The sequence below is a fragment of the Haliotis rufescens genome, unplaced genomic scaffold (genome assembly GCF_023055435.1).
Source record: "Haliotis rufescens isolate VD_foot unplaced genomic scaffold, xgHalRufe1.0.p SCAF_80, whole genome shotgun sequence".
In the NCBI taxonomy this organism is placed as follows: Eukaryota; Metazoa; Mollusca; class Gastropoda; order Lepetellida; family Haliotidae; genus Haliotis; species Haliotis rufescens.
Window position 1 is genome coordinate 1,230,728 of NW_025964373.1, and position 12,563 is coordinate 1,243,290.

At 37.1% G+C, this 12,563-nt stretch overlaps 2 long non-coding RNA genes across 18 annotated transcripts; one reads left to right on the forward strand and one right to left on the reverse strand.

Moving 5' to 3' along the window:
• Positions 1 to 1,146: 1,146 nt before the first annotated feature.
• LOC124137373 lies at positions 1,147 to 2,236 on the reverse strand. Its single transcript, XR_006861521.1, has 2 exons — positions 2,098 to 2,236; positions 1,147 to 1,853 (listed from the first exon to the last, which is right to left on the reverse strand). It is a non-coding gene; the product is annotated as an uncharacterized LOC124137373 (long non-coding RNA).
• On the forward strand, positions 1,923 to 9,877 carry LOC124137372. 17 transcript variants are annotated; one of them, XR_007219476.1, is made up of 5 exons: positions 1,923 to 2,079; positions 2,372 to 2,586; positions 2,831 to 2,920; positions 7,728 to 7,850; positions 9,739 to 9,877. It is a non-coding gene; the product is annotated as an uncharacterized LOC124137372 (long non-coding RNA). The 17 variants fall into 17 exon arrangements; XR_007219464.1 differs by having other exon boundaries at positions 1,925 to 2,079; positions 2,375 to 2,480; positions 2,828 to 2,920; XR_007219473.1 differs by having other exon boundaries at positions 1,925 to 2,079; positions 2,375 to 2,474.
• The last annotated feature ends 2,686 nt before the right edge of the window (positions 9,878 to 12,563 follow it).

The window sequence follows — 12,563 nt, forward strand, 5'->3', positions numbered from 1 at the left end:
CGATCCATGCAATGGGAATACGATGACATGCATCAACCAAGTCAGCGAGTCTGATCAGCCGATACTGTTAGTCACCTCTTACGACAAGCATAGTCGCCTTTTATGGCAAGCATGGGTTGCTGAAGACCTAGTCTACTCCGGATCTTCATGGGTCTGCAAATACATGTAATAACACAGATGAGTGTGTGCGAATCTTGTTTAATGCGGCTGTAACTAATCATGCCGCGACCAGACCTGACTATCCAGTGACTAAAATCTTGAACTACTGTCCCCGCCCCTCGGGCAAATGTGAGTGAGTGAGTGAGTGAGTGAGTGAGTGAGTGAAATAGTTCAGCTTTATAATCTCTCTTATATCTAAAATAGATAGAAATGGGGCTTAACGTCGCGTCCAAGATAATTGCACTTACATAGCGACGTGCATGCATGTGTGTGTTCGGCTGCTTGTGCTAATCCGGACTAACGCGAGTCGCGAGTTCGAGTCCGACGGGTTCTCATTAAACACTGGCTACTTGTCCTAGTGACATGTGACCTACGACAGACTTGAAGTGCTAAATTATATAGGTATTCCAATCACTCTACAGGCCAAGATCATACCATGAATTATAAATATCCAAACATGAATTACCTTCACAACTTCAGCCGTTATGATAGGATGTTCACCTGACACATCACGCACGGGAGCATCTGTACTCATTGTATACAGCGAGGGGAAACTGGGAACCTTGTCTAGTCATGCATCCCCATCCTGCCCATCACGGGCTTGTCAAATATATCGTCCGTAGTCTAGTGGTACAGCGTCCGCCAGGGAAGCGGAATATCAGGGGTTCGATCCCCAACCGCGTCATACCAAAATACGTACAAATATCGGTCTCTGAGCAGGTCTAGAACATCCTGGATACCATATCTGGACAGACACCCAGTGAAGGAGTCCATGCACTCAGGGCACAATGACACAATGACACATTGACACAAGTCGTTGAGCAACATATATGCTTGTTAGTTGGCAAACGCGTCCGTCATTTGATGAGTGAGTGATTAAGTATAGTTTTACGCCGCTTTCAGCAATATTCCAGCAATATGACGGCCCACTGATAATGACTCCATACTGAGGTGCTCCAATTCTTGAATAGATTAACAAGAAAATAATAGTTCTAAATCATTTTATTATTTCTTTCTCAAGGTGAACGAAGACCCTGCAAGTGACCGTGCATAAGCGAATACTTCTAAATAATTTTGCCATAGATGTCCTGTGCCGAACCGGGAAATAGCCAGAGAAATGCTCAAATAGCCCAGTGAGGGGGACACAAGCGGAGGCAGTATATATATATATGTACACTACACCCAACCGCATCATTAAACAGGGAACTATACAATTGCATCTTAACACCTTCACAAAAGAGTGAACAAACTTTGATTATAATACAATTTGCCAAATCGCAAAATGAAAATTCCAATTCAGGTATGGAACCTATGAGAACAGTCAGCGATGGCCAAGGCATCTTACACTCAGATTATCATCCTTTATGATGTCCTCAGAAAACAGCAGCGGGTGACATGATGGTCCTCAAAGATAGTTGTCAAATATGATCGTCAAAGAAGGACGTCAAAGATGGTTGTCAAAGACTGTTGTCAAAGAAGGTCGTCAAAGACGGTTGTCAAAGACGGTTGGCAAAGACGGTCGGCAAAGATGGTCGTCAAAGATGGTTGTCAAAGATGGCCGCCTCGGGCGGAATGAGTGTAAATTGGACTAGGGGTGACTGTCTTCTCCTCCACGACAGTTTCTTAGACCACAAGCAAGAAATCAATTGCCCCCTCCTCCATGTTATCGACGTGGACGTAGATCCCGTCGGTGTCTGGAACCAAAGAAATAGTGATTAGGGGTTAAAAAGCATGAAGTTCTATTATTCCACCCGATCCACCCAGAGCAACTTCAGCCTGTAACCAGCTAGCTTTCTAGATGTAGAAGTAGCTTCGTAATGGTGTAATGCGCCATGCAAACCTTTCAACAACCATTCCAGTATGTTCCCAGTCACCTGGAATTACAAATAGAATCTACATTATCATGAAGAAAATTATACGGTAACCATTGATAATTACATCACCAGCTGGTCACATGACCACGTCATGCATCATCATCATCCGCCGCCATTTTGTGTAAGGTCACGTCATTTGTTCCACTCAACCTAGGCCAAGTTTAGTGGGTGTTTTCATAACAATAAATACTCTTCAATATTCCTACCATTGCCACAAATGGGAACGTAATGTCGTGCGTGTTTTCTACAGGTAGCCTTGTATTCTTTGCGTCACTAGAAACAACGTCGACGTGCACAAGCAAGGTCACGCATCATGCCGTATTTTGTTTACATTTCAGCAGTATGCATCGGAGGCAGAAAATTTATTCAAGCTCTGAAGTCCCAAACAACTGAAAATGCTCCAAAACACCATCACGTGACCCTGGTATTCTCAAAGTGCTGGTGAAAGTGTTTGTTTTGTAGGCCTAAATGTTTGTTGATAGTAGAGAGGCTGATTGATAGACTTTATAACAAGTCATTATCAACATTCCCCAACTGTTAGTTAATTACACTGGTCAGTCTACATCTGTATTGTTTCTTTGCAACCTGTCAACAAACTCAAATTTATCCATTTATACCTGAATAATTGTGTTGTCATATTTTAAGATTATGACTAGGCCTACATCATCTAACTAACTGTAATCCTCTGATAACTAAATGTCTGAAGGCAAAATACCATTTTATTGATGAATATATCTCCATTTAACTCATACAATTTAGTGTAGGGTGTAATGTTGGAATGTTTTTGTTGACAGTAGCAGACACTACATCTGCCTATGAGCAATGGACAGAACTGAGAATACCATATCATGAACCGTAGTGAACACTGCTAGCAACATCCTGTTTTAGTAAGTATAATTGAATCCCCAATTATAATGTCATTGTACATACAAAAAATGACATAGTGTTGTTTTTAAAAAGTGATCTGTTTGGCAGTGTTTTATATATTGTATATTTTTCTTTTCACTTTGTCTACTAGCCTGCATTTGTCCTTGTCATTTTCCTGTTATTTCTGATACATTCCAAAATAAGATTTGTCTGTACAGTACCAGCACACTTTAATAAGGACTAAGAGCAAATGTGCCTATTTCTCAGTGTTTTAGACAATTTGTGTTGTACCCAAATAGAGGGAATATTGTTACTGTAGTTCTTGTCATTGTCTTGGTGGCAAGTGCCACATGATCATGGGCACTACTTCAGCATGTTTAGTTATACACATTTACCAGTGAAGATCAGGGTCAGAATAGGTCTTCAGCAAACCATGCTTGCTTTAAGAGGCGACTATCCTTGTCATAAGAGGCAACTTACATGATTGAGGGGTCAGGCTCAGAGACCATGTTGATGCATGTCATCGTATCCCATTTGCATGGATTGATGCTCATGATGTCAATTACTGGATTGTCAGGTCCAGATTTGATTATTTACAGGCAGCTGTCAAAGTTGTCGAATATTGCTTAGTACAGCATTAAACAACAAACAAACAAAGTTATACAGTTCAATTTTTTAAATAATCTTACCCTAGTATTATAATGTGCTATTTTTATTGATTATTATGAATACAGACTGTTTGTATCAGTTTGTAAGAGACACAAACCAAGGTTCCAACAACTATCTGCACATGCTTTGTCGTAACACAATTAATATGGTATCTTCAGGTTATGTATGTATGTAAAATGTGCTAGAAAGTGTCCACTTTAGTTGTAAAATCAGTATCTTCCTCACAACAGAGCTAATGTGCACTACCTTGTTGTGGTATTTTTTGTTGAACTCGTCTCTGTCTTTCTCAAGTTATGTTTGTGCAAGGTGCCTACCTGGTGTATTGATAATATTACCTGACAAGAGTCAAGTTTGCTCATCATATTCTGAAATAAGTGTCTCCAATCTAATAGAAATGGGAAAAGTAATACAAGCGAGTCACCATCATTTTAACCGGTGCTAGGGATGTCAGCATAAAGTATATTAATATTATAAATATTAAAACTCTTTGCACCTGGATTGGAAGAATTGAACATTATAAGAAAACTGCTATGTTCCTTTTCAGCTGACAGGCTGTTTGTGGAAGATGTAAGGTCAAGTGCTAGCCCCCTGTTTAGTTTAGACCTACATTGTAAATGTTGTGCACTGGACCATGGAGCCTGGTCACTACAGGGTTTACCCAAACCTCTTAAAACTGGGGACAAATTCAATTTCTAATCTTAAAAATATCATCTTGATTCTCTAATCATACTGTTAAAATTATGTTTTACGTACTTATCTTATCTCTGTGGAATTCCTAATCCAATTAAATAGTAATGTCCAATATTTTTTAATATATTTGCAGATAACAAATTGCTATAGACTAATAAGGCAACTGCTATATTATATTCTGACTCTTTACTGGACTCACCAGACTCTGCACTGTATACTACTGAACACAATGAAGGATCAACGTCTTTTCATTTCGGAATTCAAGTAGCAAGCGGTAGCCTGTTGTCTGGTACTTTAAAGTATACTATAATGCATGTACTAATTCTTTATACTGTAAACACATAACATGTTTTGCTTGAGCAATTCTTCCTGAAAAGCCCCCAAGTTTTAAACCCAAGTCAAGTTACATTGTGCTCGATGTAGTAAGTCAAATTAATAATAGTCAATATGTCAACACTAAAATCCTGTTTGGGCTAGTTGACCCATCATTTTGGGGCACAGGCTGCTCATGTAATTCAATATATGGTGACAAAGTTGCACGAGGTTCTGTTGTGTGTATTTCAATAACTTGAACATTTATGAACTTTAACCTTAATGTAATCCTTGAATCCAGTGATGCTTTATTTTTACATTTCTTTAATAACCTACAATTGTTATGAAGCTGTCATTTTTTGTGTGGTTCCAGGAATAAAGTCACCAGAAATGTATTCAAAAATTTTATCTGAGTTTGAGCATGACCAACATGGCAGATATTTTTAAAATGTTGTTTTCTTCCACTACTCAGACATGTAAGTTATTGTACAGTAAGTCATCTGTAGTGTAAAAACATGTTGATTCTTTTGTTTGCATATTTAGCTATTCCAGAACTGTTAGATGATATTAAATTGCTGTAGAAGGTATTTATTTCCATCTATAATGTCATTATGGTATACCAGTGTGTATGACAATTGTTTTGAAATTCATCAATATCTTCAAATATGATCTATTGTATCCAGTGACTGACATGTAAGAAAGAAGGAAGTTAGGCAGCACCCAATCAGAGAGCGTACCATTAGACCCATGTGATCAAAGGGGTTCCAATTCAACACATTGCCCTTACGTATGATGGTCACTGTCAAACATTTTTCATGGATCTCTGTGTTTGAAAACCAACTCATCCTGATAATATGTTTCTGATTATATTGCCTATTCACTTACACAAGATACACAATTTTGAGTAATAAACAGTTGAATGTAGAAATCTGTTAATGTTGACAGGAAGAGAACAATCATTACCTTAGTGTTATGTTAAATATCATTAACATGATTAAGGCTTTAATGACTTATTGATAAATAAGAAATATACGCAGCAAATTCTGTCATTGTCATTGTAGTATTTGTCTATACTATTACTTAAACACTACATTAATAGCCATAATCACATTCAATTACAGGGATTGATTTCTCTACATACAAGCCCCACCAATGCAGGTAAAAACGTTGCTGGGTCCACTTGCACAGAACAATCTTAGCACTAAATCCTTAAGATCACGATCTTAGGCTTCGGCTACAATTGCTGTCCAATTGATCAAAGGGATTGTAGGCTATGATCATTGTAAGCTACAAGCGAAACTTACAATTGGTCCAAACCAATCTTAAGTAGCTAAGATCGTTGTGGTCCCTGAATAAACTTGACAAAATGGCGTGCAGGACCTCATCTAATTCACATAAATATTCAAATATTGCCTTGTTATTTTGTTAACTTTATGATTCAAATCAACACTTTAATTTAAGATTTAACGTCAGAAACATCGTTAATTGCAATAGTGAACCACTTAACTATCGATTCGATAACTTTTTGATAACTCAAGGGCAGCTAATCATAGTTTATACTCTAGAAGAGAGTGGTTTCCCTTTGTGTAAGCATGTAGCGTAGAATCTACCTTGCCCAGTGTATTAATGTTGTAGAATCGCTAAGCTCCCCCTGTTATTCTTTGGGTCCCATTCGTGTCAGTTATTTTGTCTTTAGTTCATCATTAAATTAATCTACAAATAAATATTAGATGAAGTCAAACATGATTAAATCTAAAATCGAGTTGGCAGGGGACGAGGGATTTTAAAATCTGAATTAAAAAGCAAAGAAAAGTATTTATTAAACAAGCAAATACACATGATGAGACATTTGAAATTTGTGTAAAATATCCCATAAATAGCAAAAGTAAAATTTACACCCTTTAAAAATAATTATCAATATAATTAATACCAAGTGAATATATATTAAACAACTGATTTCTCGAAACATTATTCATTATTATTATTTCCCATGCATTCTTGAAATCCTGCGTCTTCCTGTGTTTTGAAAAGGTACTCATAACATCCTTTGTCACAGCAACGAAATGAAAGCATGAAGGATATATTTAGGATTTTACGAAAAGCTTCCCCGTGTTATGTTATTAGGAAATATTTTTAGTATTATTTATTTTTATTTTCATAATGATTGTGTCACTAAATAATATATTTATTCGTATTTCAATACTTTTGATAAAAAAACGTGAGTAGGTATTTCTCAAGTTGCAACAGATAACAATTCCTAAATCATGACACTATTAATGCCGACAAAAATATATGCCATCATTCTAGTAATCGTTTCCTTCAAATAATTGGCACCTTTCTTGAAACTGTGCAAGGTGCCATGGAGGGAGGTACGTGTTGTGTCATGAACAGTTCCACTTATTGTATACGCAGCAAGCTATGCGCATTTGCAGACAACTGTAGACAGGAGTCGAGTTTAAGATATTTGTACCTCCACCGTTGAAGATTTCAATCTTAGATGAGCCGTCTTACAATCACACTAAGATGGGTTTGTGCAAGTGGAATAGGACCCATGTATGGTGATTGTAAAATTGATTGTAGCCGCCTAAGATCGATTGTAACTAAGATTGTTCTGTGCAACTAGGCCCAGGTGTCGGTAACTTTTAGGTGAGGTTAGGTTGCACGCAGTGCAGGTAACATTTCCAACCATAAGTGGAAAACTGAATTCTTTTAGAACTGGCTGCAAGTCTTTTTGAATCCAGGAAACAAAAGTTCATGAAAATAGTGAAATACACAGGTGGTCTGAATGCATTGAACTTGAGGACTCATTCTTCACATTTACCAATAGAACAGTCACTCATGAGGTTACAATCACAACAGACACTTTCAGACTTCTGTTTTAGGTTGTTAACTCGATATCATGATATGAAAAGGCATGTACAGATTCACCTCAAAATAAATTCTGGAGCACATTCTCAAGGGGTTTTTTTCTTTGAATTTATTTAAAATTCAAAATAACAGAAAATTTTGTTGGTGCAACCTGCTTAGTTCACTTTGTTGCACCTGGTGCAGGTGGTAAGACAGAATGAAATCGTACCCTGAATTATAGACCAAGGCCCCGATGACTGTATGACTATGGAGTAGCATTGATTATCATCGTCATATTTTTTATTTCAGTTGGCACACAACAGCATCCCTCCTGATCAAGTGAAAAGGAATCCTATGACACCGCTTGATCTTTGTCTGACATGGAAATCTGCAAATCAAATAAGGTGGAAGAATAACATCTGGTTAAAAAATGTATGTGGAAAAGTAAGTTTTTCAACATTTTGGGTAAGATTAAACTTCCAAATTTCATCAGGGGTTTGAAAATTAAAGGATGATAAATTCCTCATGGCTTGTTATGTGTTATTTATCCACTGTTTCCTTTGTTTGGACTTTTATTTTTATAAAATATACATTAAATGTAAAACTAGGCAAAAAGTCAGCAAAATCAGTCAAAATCAAGAAGGTCCGAAATCGCAAACATAACTGCATTGAGGTGGGTGTCTGAGTTGAAGCAAATATTGATCTGAACAATAATCTGTCAGCAGGTCAGAAATCACCCACGTAACTGCTGTTATCTGAACACAGTTCAGGTTTGAGATTCACCATGAACTTTTCAGGTATTGAGGGGCTGTAGGGTCCAAAAGTCATCTGAAAATGATTGAACACATGAATAATGGACATGAAATTTAAATTACAACATAAAATAGAATGGTCATGTGTGTAAAGACATGTTATGTTCAATGGTCACTTTCAAATTTATCTTCCTTTAAGGTGGTCGAAAATAACATGGCTGCAGATATAACGACACAAAACATAGACCAATCTTGATATATTTTAACCAAATTCAGTCTGTAGATGTGTTATGTGTTCAGGTACCAAGTGTTGAAGTCAGCTAATGTTAGCTTGCATCAACCTTCAGTTATTAAAAATTTTACTTTAATGACAATCCCAGAAATCCCAGAATCACAAAAATCAGTCCATCGTGGTGATTCTGTGTTAGAATAGGTCCACTGCAACCTATCCTTGTTATAAGGGACGAGTTAAGTGATTGGGTGGTCAGGTTCGGTGACTTGGTTAGTTGCTTGTTATTGTAACAAGATGACAGTGATAATATCTAGATTCTAAATATGGCCACCATGTCAACCATATTGAATTTGTCGTCGATGCTAAATTATATTACATTGTACTTTGGGGCATAGTATTATTTTTCTTCACATGTGCCCCCTTATCTACATTTACTGCATTTTCGTTTAGTCCTTTTGGTTTTATGCATATACCGGTAAATTGGAGTGATGAGGGAAAATACCAACACTTTAAATGGTGACACAGGAGTGTATTAAATGTTATGAATTGATCTAAGTGTTAAAATAAAAATGATATTGAGAAAACAGCCACATAATAAAATATATAAGTACCCTTTATCAGAGCGGCAAATCAGTTCTAGAAATGTGAATTTTATTGGGATTCCAAACTGTATATTTGCTCAAGATAAGGATTTGAAATATCTGATGTTGGTTCTTTTTGTAATGTTGCAACATAAACATAAATACAGTCATCCCTTGCCAAAACACCCTTCATGAAATACCACAGATTGGGTTAAACTTCAGGTAAAATACATGGGTCCCATACATTTAAATACTTCCCCCACAAACGCATTTTTAGGTCATCGGAAATAGCATATCAACAAATCTGCTCTGAAATTATGAAAGTTCGTCCTGTTGTAAGGATGTTCTTGAGAAGTGTTCATTGTATACATCTAGACTTAGGACATATGTTTGCAATCTATTTGATTAAGTTTAGTCAAATTTTTTATTTGAAACACTATGTGCTTCTTAAAACACTTGCCTTCAACTATTTGTTCTTATGTTTTTGATCATGCAACCTTCTATGTACTTATTGGGTTGGAATTATCAAAAGGGTAGCAGTTTTGGGGCACCATTGCTGAGAAATATGCCAGAAAATAAATCTTGAAAGTGTGCTTTCACTAATTGTTGTTAATAAAGTGTATAAATGGGCTGAGAAATGTGTGAATTTGAAATATTTGAAATATTTTATTTGAGGTTTGAGATAAAATGCAAATTTTACAGTATTTTAATAGAGCTCCAGATAAGATTTTTGATTCAGTTTCTTGTGGTTTCAGATATCTGCTTTAAAGTGATGTCATGAACTGGACGCTGCACTCTTGATTCCAACACTAATATTGTCATGACCAAATGTTAAAGTTCATATTCAGCAAGTTGAAGATAACTGACACCATCTTTAAGTATAAGTTTCACAAATATGGTATTCAGAAGTTTTTTGTTTTCACTACTGATGTATATATAGTATAAAAAAATGGATTTCTGTAATAGAATAAAGTACTGGAATACATGTGATACTAGTTGTGTTTCCCTCACCACAATCTCATTAAAATCAGACCTTAGTTCCTGCTACCACTAAACAAAGACCTGAAGAAATCCGATTAGGAGTCACGTCAGAATGACCTTTCATTCGACCAATCAGAGCATCGCTTACCAGATCATGAAAGTGACAGTCAGAATGTGATTTCTAATCATACAACCTCGAAAACTTTTAACACGGGGTATTCCGAAAGATAGTTACAGGTTTAACGACTGAATCAATACAATCTAGACCATCTATTAGCCACTCCAGAATGTTCTTTTGTTTAGTTTTCAAATTTGTAATCGAGAATTTGTCCAAATATGTTTCGAAGCTTAGTCGCCGATTTGAAATTAGTGCCGTAAAGCACGAGAAAGCTGCCTTCTGATTGGTCATTCTATTGGTCGGTCAAAGTTCGCACAAGGTCGGTCTGACATGACCCGTACTGGGATGTCCTCAGATCTTTGTTTAGCTGTAGCAAGAACTAAGGTCTGATTTTAATGAGATTGTTGTCACCATAGTGGTTGTTTTATGCTGTTTGAGAGAAAAGTTGGCCTAATGGTCTAAAATGCTTCAACACTGCAGAGGTGTGTCGATTGGTTATGTGAGGATCCATTCTGATCACTGGTTTGGAGAATAGTGACCTTAAGCTGAACAGATGGGCATGTGGCAGTGTGATTTGAAAGTGAGACACAAATTTATGCAACCACATGAGGTATTGTGGTGCTGAAACGAAGGATCATATTCTGGATTTGAACCCATGACCAGTACATCTAGTTCCATCAACCATGACAATTGGGACACCTGTGCACCCAAGTTTCTCTCACTCTACTTCATCAAAATTGCAGTACCATAAAGGCAGAAATTAATAAGCAGTTTCTTGTCACTTTTCGGCCCAGTTTTATATCACAATTAGACATATATTGGGTAGGAACACTAACCCTAGAACCTTACGATTCTTGTTCTTTTGAGATTCCGTAACAGCTGCGTCTGATTCAAGAATAATCCTGTTTAACATCACTGTCGGACATACATTGGGTAGAAACCCTAACCCTAGCACCTCATGATTCATGTTTCTGTTAAGATACGAGAACATCAGCGTCTGTATCAGGAATAATCCAGTTTTACATCACTGTCGGACATATATTGGGTAGAAACCCTAACCCTAGCACCTTATCATTCATGTTTCTGTTAAGATACGAGAACATCAGCGTCTGTATCAGGAATAATCCAGTTTTACATCACAATTAGACATATATTAGGTAGAAACCCTAACCCTAGCACCTTATCATTCATGTTTCTGTTGAGATACGAGAACATCAGCGTCTGTATCAGGAATAATCCAGTTTTACATCACTGTCGGACATATATTAGGTAGAAACCCTAACCCTAGCACCTTATCATTCATGTTTCTGTTGAGATACGAGAACATCAGCGTCTGTATCAGGAATAACCCAGTTTTACATCACTGTCGGACATATATTGAGTAGAAACCCTAACCCTAGCACCTTATCATTCATGTTTCTGTTAAGATACGAGAACATCAGCGTCTGTATCAGGAATAACCCAGTTTTACATCACTGTCGGACATATATTAGGTAGAAACCCTAACCCTAGCACCTTATCATTCATGTTTCTGTTGAGATACGAGAACATCAGCGTCTGTATCAGGAATAACCCAGTTTTACATCAAAATTAGACATATATTAGGTAGAAACCCTAACCCTAGCACCTTATCATTCATGTTTCTGTTGAGATTTCGTGATATCTGCGTCTGATTCAAGAATAACCCAGTTTTACATCACTGTCGGAGATATATTGGGTAGAAACCCTAACCCTAGCACCTCACGATTCATGTTTCTGTTGAGATACGAGAACATCAGCGTCTGTATCAGGAATAACCCAGTTTTACATCACTGTCGGACATATATTAGGTAGAAACCCTAACCCTGGCACCTTATCATTCATGTTTCTGTTGAGATACGAGAACATCAGCGTCTGTATCAGGAATAACCCAGTTTTACATCACAATTAGACATATATTAGGTAGAAACCCTAACCCTAGCACCTTATTATTCATGTTTCTGTTGAGATTTCGTGACATCTGCGTCTGATTCAAGAATAACCCAGTTTTACATCACTGTCGGACATATATTGGGTAGAAACCCTAACCCTAGCACCTCACGATTCATGTTTCTGTTGAGATACGAGAACATCAGCGTCTGTATCAGGAATAACCCAGTTTTACATCACTGTCGGACATATATTAGGTAGAAACCCTAACCCTAGTACCTCACGATTCATGTTTCTGTTGAGATACGAGAACATCAGCGTCTGTATCAGAAATAACCCAGTTTTACATCACAATTAGACATATATTAGGTAGAAACCTTAACCCTAGCACCTTATCATTCATGTTTCTGTTGAGATTTCGTGACATCTGCGTCTGTTTCAAGAATAACCCAGTTTTACATCACTGTCGGACATATATTGGGTAGAAACCCTAACCCTAGCACCTTATCATTCATGTTTCTGTTGAGATACGAGAACATCAGCGTCTATATCAGGAATAACCCAGTTTTACAT